Source organism: Callithrix jacchus, chromosome 1, assembly GCF_049354715.1.
Source record: "Callithrix jacchus isolate 240 chromosome 1, calJac240_pri, whole genome shotgun sequence".
Classification (NCBI taxonomy): Eukaryota; Metazoa; Chordata; class Mammalia; order Primates; family Cebidae; genus Callithrix; species Callithrix jacchus.
In genome coordinates this window covers 174,307,880-174,320,854 of record NC_133502.1, presented here as the reverse complement: position 1 = coordinate 174,320,854, position 12,975 = coordinate 174,307,880, and positions in this window count along the sequence as shown.

Here is a 12,975-nt window from a genome sequence, read left to right as displayed (position 1 = left end):
TGAAAGTTAAAGCTAGGCCGCCACACTTACTTGTGTTCTCTTTTTTTAAAGCAAGTTACTAGATCCAGATGACGCTCAAGAAGAAGAAATTGCACAGAATGTGAATATCAGGAGATGAGACTCATTAGGGACCAGCTTGAAGGTAGCCTAACACACCCTCCAAATTGAACTCTCAATGCCAAATCAAATCATGGCACGATCCTTGCCCTCTCACGTCCACTTATATTCCATGGACTCTACATCTGCAAGCACTTCTTAGCTGGGCCTTCAAGGCCCTTCATAAACTATCCCAGTTTTCTCTTTCCGGCCTTATTTCCTGCTAATCTCTTTCATACTCCAACGTTACAATCAACCCTAACACCCAACACTTGTCGGCCTCCTGCCTTTTGCTTATGCTGTTCCCTCCAATGGGACTGAATGTCCAGATCTTCCCACCTGTAAGACCACTGTCTACCTTCCACACAAAGCTCTACCACATACAGTATCTCGATTGAACCTCAAAGTAACTCAAAAGTTTGAAGACAAATAATGTTAACCCTATTTTATAGCTACAGTTCTGAAAATAAAGCTGCTAACATTTACTGAGCACCTAGTTTATGGCAGGTGCTGTGCTAGTGGTTTCACATATAACATCTAATTACACCTTCACAACAACCCTATGAGATGGGCTATAAGCTCCCCATCTATAGTTGAAGAAACCAAGACTTAAAGACTTCCACTTTTTGCATAGCCTATAGACACAAGGAAGAAAAAACAAAAAGGTTTCCACTTTATTTTTATTTTTTTGAGACAGAGTCTCACCCTGTCACCAGGGCTGGAATACAGGGGCACGATCTCAGCTCACTGCAACCTCTGCCTCCCGGGTTCAAGCGATTCTCCTGCCTCAGTCTCCTAAGTAGCTGGGATTACAGGTGCCTGCCACTATGCCCAGCTAATTTTTTGTATTTTTAGTAGAGATGGGGTTTCACCATGTTGGCCAGGCTGGTCTCAAACTCCTGACCTCGTGATTTGCTCGCCTCAGCCTCCCAAAGTGCTGAGATTACAGGCATGAGGCACCATGCCCAGCCGGTGTCCACTTTTTAACTTGACCAGGGCCACATTGCTTGTAAATGAACTGCGATTCAAAAACATCATCTGGCCAGGCGTGATGGCTCACACCTGTAATCCCAGCACTTTGGGAGGCTGAGGCAGGTAGATCACGAGGTCAGAAGTTGAAGAGCATCCTGGCCAACATGGTGAAAGCCCATCTCTACCAAAAAATGCAACAATTAGCCAGGCATGATGGTACATGCCTGTAGTGCCAGCTACTCAGGAAACTCAGGTAGGAGAATCACCTGAACCCAGTAGGTGGATGTTGCAGTGAGCTGCGTTCATACCACTGCACTCAAGTCTGGGCCACAAGGTGAGACTTTGTCTGCCCCCCAAAAAAGAAAAAGAAAACAAAAACAAAAAGTCTTCTGGTTCAAAAAGACATCTGGTTCAGCATCCTTGAGACAAACCCCCATTCTACACTGCCTCTAGCGGAGTTATGTCACTTGTCCAAAGTTACATGTATAAGGTCCACTACTAAGTGACAGAGTGGATCTGAGACCCAGGACTCCCGACCCTTTCCACCATACAAGTTGTCTCCCTGCTCAAGTGTCTCCTTGAGAAAACCTTTCTTAGCCCCCAAAGGAACTAAGTACTCCCTTTTTAAGTCCCCAACATCACTTGGTTCCTTATAAATGTATATCCTTTTTTAAATAGTGGTAAAATGTACATAGCATAAAATTTGCCATTTTAAATCTTGTAAGGTATAGTTCAGTGCCATTAGGTACGTTCCCATTCTTATGCAACCATCGTCATCTTCCTCCAAAACTTTTCCATCATTCCAAGCTGAAAACCTGTACCCACTAAACACTAACTCTCTGATCCCTTTTTGTCTCTATGAATTTCACTACTCTAGATACCTCTTAGAAGTGAAATCACTAAGTATTTGTCCTTTCATGTCGTTTATTTCACTTTAATTTTCATCCATATTGTAGCATGTGCCAGAATTTCTTTCCTTCCTGAGGCTGAATAATATTCTATTGAATGTATACAGCACCATTTGCTGATGCATTCATCTGTTGATGGACACTTGTGTTTCTTACACCTTTTGGCTATTGTGAATAATGCCGCTATGAACCTTGATATGGTTTGAATCTGTGTCCCCACCCAAATCTCATGTTGAATTGTCATCCCCAATGTTGGAGGAGAGGCCCAGTGGGAAGTGATTGGATCATGGGGATGGATCCTTCATGAATGGTTTAGCAGTCTCTTTGGTGCTGTTCTTGTGATAGAGTTCTCATGAGGTCTGGTTGTTTAAAAGTATGTGGCACCTCCTCTCTCTCTCTCAGTCCTGCTCCCTTTTTGCCCTCCACCATGAGCAGTCACTCTCTGAGGTCTCCCAGAAGTAGAAGCTGCCATGCTTCCTGTATAGCCTGCAGAACTGCGAGCCAATGAAACACCTTTTCTTTACAAACTACACAGTCTCAGGTGTTTCTTTATAGCAATGTGAGAACAAACAAATATAAACATGAATGTTCAAGTGTTTGAGCTTTTGTTTTCAATTCTTTTGGATATATAGCCAGAAGTGGAATTGCTGGGTCATATGGTAATTTTATTTTTAATTTTTTTTTTCAAGAGACAGGGTCTTGGACAGGCACAGTGGCTCACACCTGTAATACCAGCACTTTGGAAGGCCAAGGCAAGTGGATTACCTGAGGTCAGGTGTTCAAAACCAACCTGGCCAACATGGTGAAACCCCATCTCTACCAACAATACAGAAAAATTAGCTGGGCATGGTAGTGGGCGCCTGTATTTCCAGATACTTAAGAGGCTGAGGCAGGAGAATTGCTTGAACCCAGGAGGTAGAGGTTGCAGTGAGCTGATATCACACCATTGTACCCCAACCTGAGTAACAACAGTGAAACTCCGTCTCAAAAAAAAGAGACGGGGTCTTGCTCTGTCACCCAGGCTGCAGTACAGTAATGTAATCTTGGCTCACTTCAGCCTTGAACTGCTGAGATCAAGAATCCTCCTGCCTCAGTCTCCTGAGTAGCTGAGACTACAAGTGTGAGCCATCATGCTCAGCTCATTGTTTTTTATTTTATGTAGATGGGTGTCTCACTATGTTGCCCAGGCTGGTCTTGAACTCCTGGTCTCAAGCAATCTTCCACCCCAGCCTCCCAAAGTATTGGGATTAACAGTTGTGAGCCACCATGGCCAGCCCTATTAGTAATTTCTTGAGGACCTGTTTTCCACAGTGGCTATACCATTTTTCATTCACACCAGCAGAGCACAAGGGTAAATATATACCTTTTAATGTAGCTTCCACGGATGTAGCCTGTGTAGTGTGCTCCTTGAAGAAAAGGTCTGTTAGCTGGGCACAGTGACTCACACCTGTAATCCTAGCACTTTGGGAAGCTGAGGCGAGTGGATCACCTGAAGTCAAGAGTTTGAGACCAGCCTGGCCAACATGATGATACCACGTCTCTACTAAAAATACAAATATTATTTGGGCATGGTGGCAGGAGCCTATTATCCCAGCTACTTGGGAGGCTGAGGCAGGAGAATCACTTGAACCTGGGAGTCGGAGGTTGCAGTGAGCTGAGATGGCACCATTGCACTTCAGCCTGGGTAACAAGAGTGAAACTCCATCTCAAAAAAAGAAACGATGTAATCTCAGCACTTTGGGAGGCCGAGGCGGGTAGATCATGAGGTCAAGAGCTCGAGACCATCTTGGTCAACATGGTGAGACCCCGTCTCTGCTAAAAATACAAAAAATTAGCTGAGCATGGTGGCGCGTGCCTGTAATGCCAGCTACTCAGGAGGCTGAGGCAGGAGAATTGCCTGAACCCATGAGGCGGAGGTTGCAGTGAGCCGAGATCGCGTCATTGCACTCCAGCCTGGGTCACAAGAGCGAAACTCCATCTCCAAAAAAAAAAAAAGAAACGAAAAGAAAAGGTCTGTTGACATTTAACTTTATATCCTGAACAACACTTAGTCTATAATTGATGTCTAGAAAATATTTGTTAAATAAATGAATGAATAAGGTATCAAAAATCACTAACTTGAAACAAAGAAATCTGCTTTTATTTGAAACATACTAAAAACTTCAGAGAAGATCCAAATACCTGCTGAACAAAGTGCCTAGAGAGGTTTTTCTTAAGCTGGTACATAAATCCAGAGTTTCATTTCTTAAAAACAAGTGGTCCCACAGTATATTTCTTTTTATCTCACCAGCTTCTTGTCAACACTGGGTTCATCTCCTGGTCCTGTTTCTTTTCTAGGCTTACAATAAAACTGATTTAAAGTAAAAGTTTCTTTAAGAATTATGCTACAATATGCTGATCTGAAAATAAATTTTCTAAAATTATTTTTTTTTACCCATAAGGGGGCCATCAAAGATTTCCTGGTGATATTATTTCCTAAGAACTTATGCACAGGTTATAAACTTCCTTCTGTCAGAAGCGACTAGATGATACTTTTGATTATCTCTTCCACACTGAATTTCTAGGTCTTTCTGCATATATAAATGCGGAAAGAAAATGGACTCAAAAGGCCTTTTAATTCATTATTATAATTAATAACTTTGTGTTATAGAGAAAAGTATATATACGATAAAATTAAAAAATTTTATTTTTTAGGAACAGGCTCATGGAATATTTTTCTTACAATATTCTTTCTACTGTGTTACTACTAATTAGCATAACAAGGTAGAAAAAAAGAGAGAAAGTGAAATAAGTAAATGATGCTTCACAAAACCATAACACAGGTGGGTAGGCGAAATACTAGATATTTGTATAAACTTTAATTTTATAATCATTGCGAGTTTTTGTTCACTGTGATTATTCAAGGCTGGAAAAATCACATGTTAAATAGCTCCCCAGCCAAAGACCCCACTTCCCCTTGATCTTCACACCTGCCCCAGGAGTCCTCCCAGCTATGCTTCCTACCCCATGGCCTAACCCTCTGAGCCTTAGTTCACTGGACCAGCGATGGGCACTTCACCAGGACTAACCCAGTCTCTCTTTCGGAGACTTGCCCTTGCACCTGAAACACACTGATTTGTTTACTGACTGCTTCAATTGAGGATATGTAACCCCAGATCTCTGGCATAGTCACATTTAGCCAACTGCCCAGGGAGAAGCAGAGAAAGCCTCTTGTAAACAGAACACTTAAGGAAAGAAAAAATGGTCCAGCCTGGAGGGGAGTAGGAGTGTGGTGGAGAGGGCAGGCAGGCAGCTGACAGCTCCCGGTTCTGAAAGCTTTCCAACTTCTTCTGCCCATGGTGTCCAGGAGTCATTCAATTACCCAACACTCTTGACTTGGCCACCACAATCTGGTTCCTGGCAGATGATTTAATTTTGAGTCAGATGTGCATCTGAGACAGGAGAGAGGGAAGAGTTAAGCTGGAAAATGCAGCCAGGTGGGCGTTCAGGGAGGTCTTGGGCAGTCTGGGTGGCAAAAACTGGGACGGGTGAGGCACAGACACGGAGGAGGGAGCTGAAGGTTTGAGGAGAGGCTGACACGTATATTGTGCACATGTCGAGCCTGGGGAGCCTGTAGCGTGACCAGGGGAGATGTAAGCTCAAGAGAGATCTGAACTGGAAAGAGAAAGGCGTAGGAGTTATTAACGTCTCGGTGGTATTAGCAGTCATGACAGTGAATGAGATCATACAGGGAGAGTGTGAGAGCTGAGAAAAACGAGGGTCTGTGACAGAGCACTAATAATTAAGGGACAGATAAAGAAAAAGGAAACAAAGAGGAGTCTTTGGGCTGGGAGAGAGACAAGGACTAGGAAAGCACAGCAGCATGGAAACCAAGAGTGTTTTACCAAAAAAAGAGAGGTCAAGAGCTGAACTGAGTTATGGTCTAAGGTGTCCACTGGATTTATTTGTTTATTTGTTTATTTTTGTTTTTTCTAGTCTTGTTCTGTCACCCAGGCTGGAGTGTAATGGCGCAATCTCTGCTCACTGAAACCTCTGCTTCCCGGGTTCAAGTGATTCTCCTGCCTCAGCTTCCTGAGCAGCTGGGATTACAAGCACCTGCCACCACGCCCAGCTAATTTTTTTATTTTTAGTAGGGACAGGGTTTCACTATATTAGCCAGGCTGGTCTTGAACTCCTGACTTTGTGACCCATCCACCTTGGCCTCCCAAAGTGCTGGGATTACAGGCATGAGCCACCTTGCCTGGCCTTGATTATTTATTTTGACACTGAGCCTTGCTCTCTCGCCAGGCTGGAGTGCAATGGCACGATCTCGGCTCACTGCAACCTCCACCTCCCGTGTTCAAGTGATTCTCATGCCTCAGCCTCCCAAATAGCTGAAATTACAGGTGCATACCACCACACCTGGCTAAGTATTTTGTTTGTTGTTGTTTTTTTTTTTGAGACACAGTCTCTCTCTGTCACCAAGGCTGGAGTGCAACGACACAGTCTCGGCTCACTGCACCCTCCACCTCCTGCCTCAGCCTCCCAAGTAGCTGAGATTACAGATGTACACCACCACGCCCAGCTAATTTTGTACTTTTAGTAGAAACAGGGTTTCACTATGTTGGTCAGGCTGATCTTGAACTCCTGACCTCATGATTCGCCCATCTCAGCCTCCCAAAGTGCTGGGATTTTTGTATGAGCATGAGCCACTGAGCCCAGCCTACTTTTTGTATTTTTGTAAAGACGGGTTTCACCATGTTGGCCAGGCTGGTCTTGAACTCCTGATTTCAGGTGATCCATTTTCCTCAGCCTCCCAAAGTGTTGGGATTACAGGTGTGAGCCACCACGCCCAGCCTGTCCACTGAATTTAATGATGTGGTGAGCAATGGAGGCCCAGTGAGAACCCTAGGGGTGGGGCAGAAGCTTGATGGCACTGACAAAAGAATGAATGATAGGGAGGGATACAGACAGGGGTAGCCCTTTGGAGGAATTTGGCTAGAAAGCAGAGGAGAAAAAGAGGACGGAGCTGGAAGGCAATGTGGCGTTGGGTACTTTTGGGAGATCTGAGAGAGAGCTAAGAATATTTAAGTGGCTCACAGGGAGGAGTCTGAAGCAGGAGAGATGGAGGGGGATAAATGTTTCCTATGAGTGAAGCCTGAGGAGGTAAAGGGGATGGGGTCTATGACCTGGGTGATGCTGCCTTTGGCGGCAATACCTGTGAGAGAGAGGAAAAGGAAGCAGGAAGGGGCAGAGGAGGAGGCTGAGTTTCAGTGCAGACCCAATGACAGCCTCAGCCAACCACATGGGAAGCTTTAGAAGCAGAATGACCTTTCCAAGTTGTCCTGAGTTAGACCAAGATGGCTGGGCCTTTACTTTTATTTTATTTTATTTTTTAAAGATAGGGTCTCACTCTGTCACCCAGGCTGGAGTGCAGACACGATCTTAGCTCACTGCCACCTCTGCCTCCCAGGTTCAAGCAATTCTCCTGCCTCAGCCTCCCAAGTAGCTGGGACTGTAGGTGCGCACCACCACGCCCAGATAACTTTTGTATTTTTTCAGTAGAGACAGGGTTTCACTGTGTTGGCCAGGCTGGTCTCGAACTCCTGGACTCAAGCAATCTGCCCACCTCAGCCTCCCAAAGTGTTGGGATTACCGGCATGAGCCACTGAGACCAGCCAGCTGGGCCTTTATACTCTTGCATCCCTCAGTGAGAGGACGTGGGCTGCCCAGACAGGGAAGGGCATGACCTTGGACAAGGTGACTCTCTGATGCTAACGCAATCCTTAAAGGAGCCTGAGAGCTGAACGCTGCCTCCAGACAGTACTATCGACAGCCAGGGCAATCAGTCCCTCACTGAAGCAGCTCTAGAGGGCACAACACGGGGCCTGGCACATTCCTCTCCTCTACCAAGATTATGAAATTTAAGATTTTTGGCCCAAAAGTGTTCAACTCCCTCCACCATCTGACCTCTGCCCATTGCTCCAGGCTTCTCTCCCACCTTATAAGAAAGCCCCACTCCTCACTGTTCATCCCTCTGTGACTTCTCATCCCTCCATCTTAAATGATCCTGATATTTGTCTATTTCTGCTTTAAAATCCATCTCAGATGTAGCTGTTTCTGGAAATCCTTCCCTCTGTCTCCCAGAGAATAGCAGCTCTCTCCCTTGTCTCTCCTGCCTCGGACACATTTAAATTTTTGCACTTAATTAGCCCATGTTGTCAGTTGTCTCCCTTCCCAACCAGGCTGTGAGCTCTGAATACAGGGACATTCTGTGAATGATGTCGACGTTTCCAGCCCCATGTGCTGGGCACAGAGGAAGAACTGGGCTACCACTGGTTAAATGAATATGTGAATAGATTAATGAATAGATGAATGAATGAATGCGTGGGCAGAGCTGAGGCTCAGTGGGGTGACTAGTCTGGAGGCTGGTCTCAAGGAGGGATGGCAGCTGGCTGAACAATAATATCCAATGGGCATGTGAACTCCAGTCCAACCCATCTGGCAGTGATAGCCAAGGGGTCCTCTCTGCTGAGTGGGAGCAATAGGCTTTCTGAGGAGCAGTGATTCATAAGAAAAGGCAGCATTTCTTTCCTTCCTTCCTTCCTTCCTTCCTTCCTTCCTTCCTTCCTTCCTTCCTTCCTTCCTTCCTTCTTTCCTTCTCTCTCTCTCTCTCTCTCTTTCTTTCTTTCAATAGGGTCTCACTCCTTTTCCCAGGCTGGAGTGCAGTGGTACAACTGTGGTTCACTGCACCTAGGTTTAAATGATCCTCCCACCTCAGCCTACAGACTACAGGTGCATGCTACCACACCCAGCTAATGTTTGTGGTTTTAGTAGAGACAGGGTTTCACCATGTTGCCCAGGCTGATGATGAACTCCTGGGCTCAAGACATCTGCCTGCCTCGGCCTCCTAAAGTTCTGTTATTACAGGCATGCCATAGCACCTGGCTGCATTTTCAAAGAAGGAAGAGAAAGGGGGTAAGAGAGGGATGAAGAAATAGTCTGTCTTAGTGGAAATGAGACTTCAGCTGTTGGCCATGAGTAAAAGGATAGGATACTTTTACTGCACAGGGCCCTGGAGTAGACCACAGATGGCAGAGTATAGGGCCCTTGTCAGAGTCCTGGGCAAAGGGCATCATCTGGTACTAGTGGGGTTGGAGAGAGGAGGTGACAGCAGAACAGGCAGGTTCAGGGCTCCCCAAGACCCACTGCAGGCTGGGCTCAAGGGAAGACACATCTAAGATTCACCAGGTGTCTTGTTGGTTCTGGGCTAGGTCCTTCTGAGCCTGCTTGGGGTAGGGTTTCGTTACTTGGGCTGGCAGTTTCTTCCTTCTCCTCTTTGCTCAATAACACTTGTCTTCAATCCTTTTCTCATTTATTCCTCACAGTACTCCATGAATATCAGCATTTATCTTTTCTTCAATAAACACTGATGTAGAAATGACCATATGCCAGTCACTGTTCTTAACCCTTCACAAATATTAATGCATTTGATCTTGGTAACAGCCCTTGAAGTCAATGGGTATTTTTATCCCTTTCTACAGTTAAGGAAATAGAGGCACAGAGAATGAGGTAGCATAGCTAGTAAGCACACAATTATTCACATTTTACAAGACACAGAGTTTTGTTTTCAGATTTTTTTTGTTTTGTTTTGTTTTGATTTTAGAGACGGGGTTTCTCCGTGTTGGTCAGGCTGGTCTTGAACTCCTGACCTCAGGTGATCCACCCACCTCAGCTTCCCAAAGTGCTGGGATTACAAGTTTGAGCCACCAAGCCTGGCCCACAGAATTTATTCTTTTGTTCACCACGTGATTATTGATTGCTTGCACAGGACAAGGCCCTGCACTAGGCAACAGGGCACAGTGTCAATTAAAACAGAGGAAAACCAGCCCTTGAGATGCTCAGTGTTTAGTTCCAAGTCCCATTGCTTTTTTTTTTTTTTTTTTGAGACGGAGTTTCGCTCTTGTTACCCAGGCTGGAGTGCAATGGCTCAATCTCGGCTCACCGCAATCTCCACCTCCTGGGTTCAGGCAATTCTCCTTCCTCCGCCTCCCGAGCAGCTGGGATTACAGGCACGCACCACCGTGCCCAGCTAATTTTTTGTAATTTTAGTAGAGACGGGGTTTCACCATGTTGACCAAGATGGTCTCGATCTGTTGACCTTGTGATCCACCCGCCTCGGCCTCCCAAAGTGCTGGGATTACAGGCTTGAGCCACCGCGCCCGGCCCCAAGTCCCATTGCTAAGGCTTAGGGATTGCAAGTGTTCTCCATGGATTTTTCCTGTTAAGCTGTCTAGAAATTCTTTTTCTTTTCTTTTCTTTTTTTTTTTTTTTGAGACAAAGTCTTGCTCTGTTGCCCAGGCTGGAGTGCAACGGCGCGATCTTAGCTCATTGCAACCTTCGCCTCTGGGTTCAAGTGATTCTCCTCCCTCAGCCTCCTGAGGAGCTGGGATTACAGGCATGTGCCACCATGCCCAGTTAATTTTTTTGTATTTTTGGTAGAGATAGGGTTTCACCATGTTGGCCAGGCTGGTCTCGAACTCCTGACCTCAGGCGATCCACCCACCTTGGCCTCCCAAAGTACTGGGATTACAGGCATGAGCCACTGTGCCTGGCCTGTCTAGAAATACTTTATCATTTGTACACCACCTGAAGGGTAGAGATGCCATCCTTGAGCCCTTGCATCTGTTCGTAGGCCAAGTACTTGGCTTGTCTCTACCCAACTAGTTCTTTTTTTTTTTTTCTTGAAACAGAGTCTTGCTCTGTCAACCAGGCTGTAGTGCAGAGGTGCAATCTCAGCTCACTGCAACCTCTGCCTCCCAGGTTCAAGCAATTCTCCTGCCTCAGCTTCCTGAGTAGCTGGGACTACAGGTTCACGCGAACACGCCCAGGTAATTTTTTGTATTTTTAGTACAGATAGGGTTTCAACATACTGGCCAGGCTGGTCTCAAACTCCTGACCTCTTGATCCACTTGCCTCGGCCTCCCAAAGTACTAGGATTACAGCCAACTAGTTCTAGAAGGCAGAAAGCTGAGCCCCTTCCTAGAAGCGAGTGGATATTTGGTTTTCAGCACTACCTTCCTGCCTTTGGCCATGCTATCTCCCCCGTCTGGAATGCGTCTCCAGTCATTCATTCCCACCACCAACTTTGACAATAGTGGTTCCCATGACAGCATTTTTGTCCCCACTTGGAGGATGACAGTACAAGAATGGATGCTTACTAGAGACATTATCTCATTTAATCCTCACAATGATCCTATTAGGAAGATATTATCAGCTCTATATTATAGATAAAAAAAAACTCAGCAAAATTAAAGAACTTGCCCAAGGTCACCCGGCTAGTAAGTAGCAGAGCTGGGATTTGAACCCCTGTCTGTCTGACTTTAAAGTCCAAGCTGTTTTTTTCTCCCATTCTCTTTATTTAATTGCATTAGAAATTTATTTCCTTCCATATACAGAATATAAAACCTATCTTCACAATAAATTATGCCTTTCTGCTCTTGTTTTTTCATACAAAAATTAATGGCCACTGAAAAAAACTGAAATAAATCCACAGACCCGTACCCTTACCCAGTGCACCACACTGCTGCTACTTGAGCTTTTGTTTCTGGAACCCTTGGTTATTTAACATACATTCCACAATTACACAGTTGCTTATCCTCTTTAGTTGTTGCATGTGTGAATTTCTTGTTTGCTCAGCTTGATTTTACCTCCCGTGATGCACACAGTAAATGCATAATAAATGTTTGTTGACTGAATGGATTTTACATGTATCTTGCTGAAATATACACAGCTCTGTGTGATTCACTAGAGTGGCATACCCGAACAAGAAATAATTTTTCTTAATGTGTCCCTTATAAATTGAACCCAACCGTATTTGATTAATTTCACATCATGCATTTTTATTGCACCAATCACTCTGGTATCAGGTCATATTTATTTTAAAAACAGATTCACAAAGGGTGCAGGGCTGGAGTGACAGTGTAAATATGTTAATAATAAAAATAATACCGAAGATATTTTACTGGAAACTCTCAAATGCTAATGATGAGTAAGTGCATTCCACGGAAATATGTTTGATTTACAACGCAATTAATTTTAAAAAGATTCAAATCCTATACCATATCTTGTATATTTAGATAATGAAAACTAAAAATGAATATTCAGGACATGAAATCAGAGGAACAAAAATCACCTTAAAGACCTTTAGCATTTTTGTTAGAACAATAGCCCAATCACTGAAAATGGTGCCATTGTCGGACCAAACACATCCACCTTAGGAACATCCTCCTGGGTAGCTGCTCTTCTGCGAAGAGCACGTGTGTATTCCATACAGCCCTCACAATGAAAAACACTACATATTATCCAGTGACCGAAGAGCCCTGGCACCTTCAATCATGCAACAAAAGGCTTTGGGGGTTTCTTGTTCAGGAGAACACAAAGTCTTTCATGTCAACTCACATTGTGGGATGTGTGAGCATTTCCATAGATATTCAGCCCTGTCTTAGGATCCAGCTAAAAAAGAAAATGCATTCTCATACCCTATTCAAACTGCAAGAAGTAAAATATGTGCTTCATTTGGTATTTAATCACTCAATTCAGATGTTCTAAGAAAGCGTGCATTCTTATGCACACTTTGGGGAAAGATGCCCATTTTTGTAATAGGATTTATAAAGTTGACTCTGCCCACTTTGTATCTAAGAGGGGAGGCAGCAGATGCTGCCAAGCAGTCTTGCACCACGGGGAACTTCATGTTGGTGCAAAATGGTTGCGATTTTCCCTAATTTATTAAGGACAGTTCTGCTGTGATGTAGCATGCACCAGACTTTCAGCTAGAACTATTTGGCTTATTCAATATATCTTAAGTATAACTTTGATAAAAAAAATAAAATTTTAATTATGAAAAAAGAAGATGCAGGCTTGAATGCTAATTATAAAAAAAGAGATGTGTTTTCATGTTTCTCTGGCAGTACTTATTCATCTTAAAGAAATATTGTACAATGAATTATCATCATTTTTG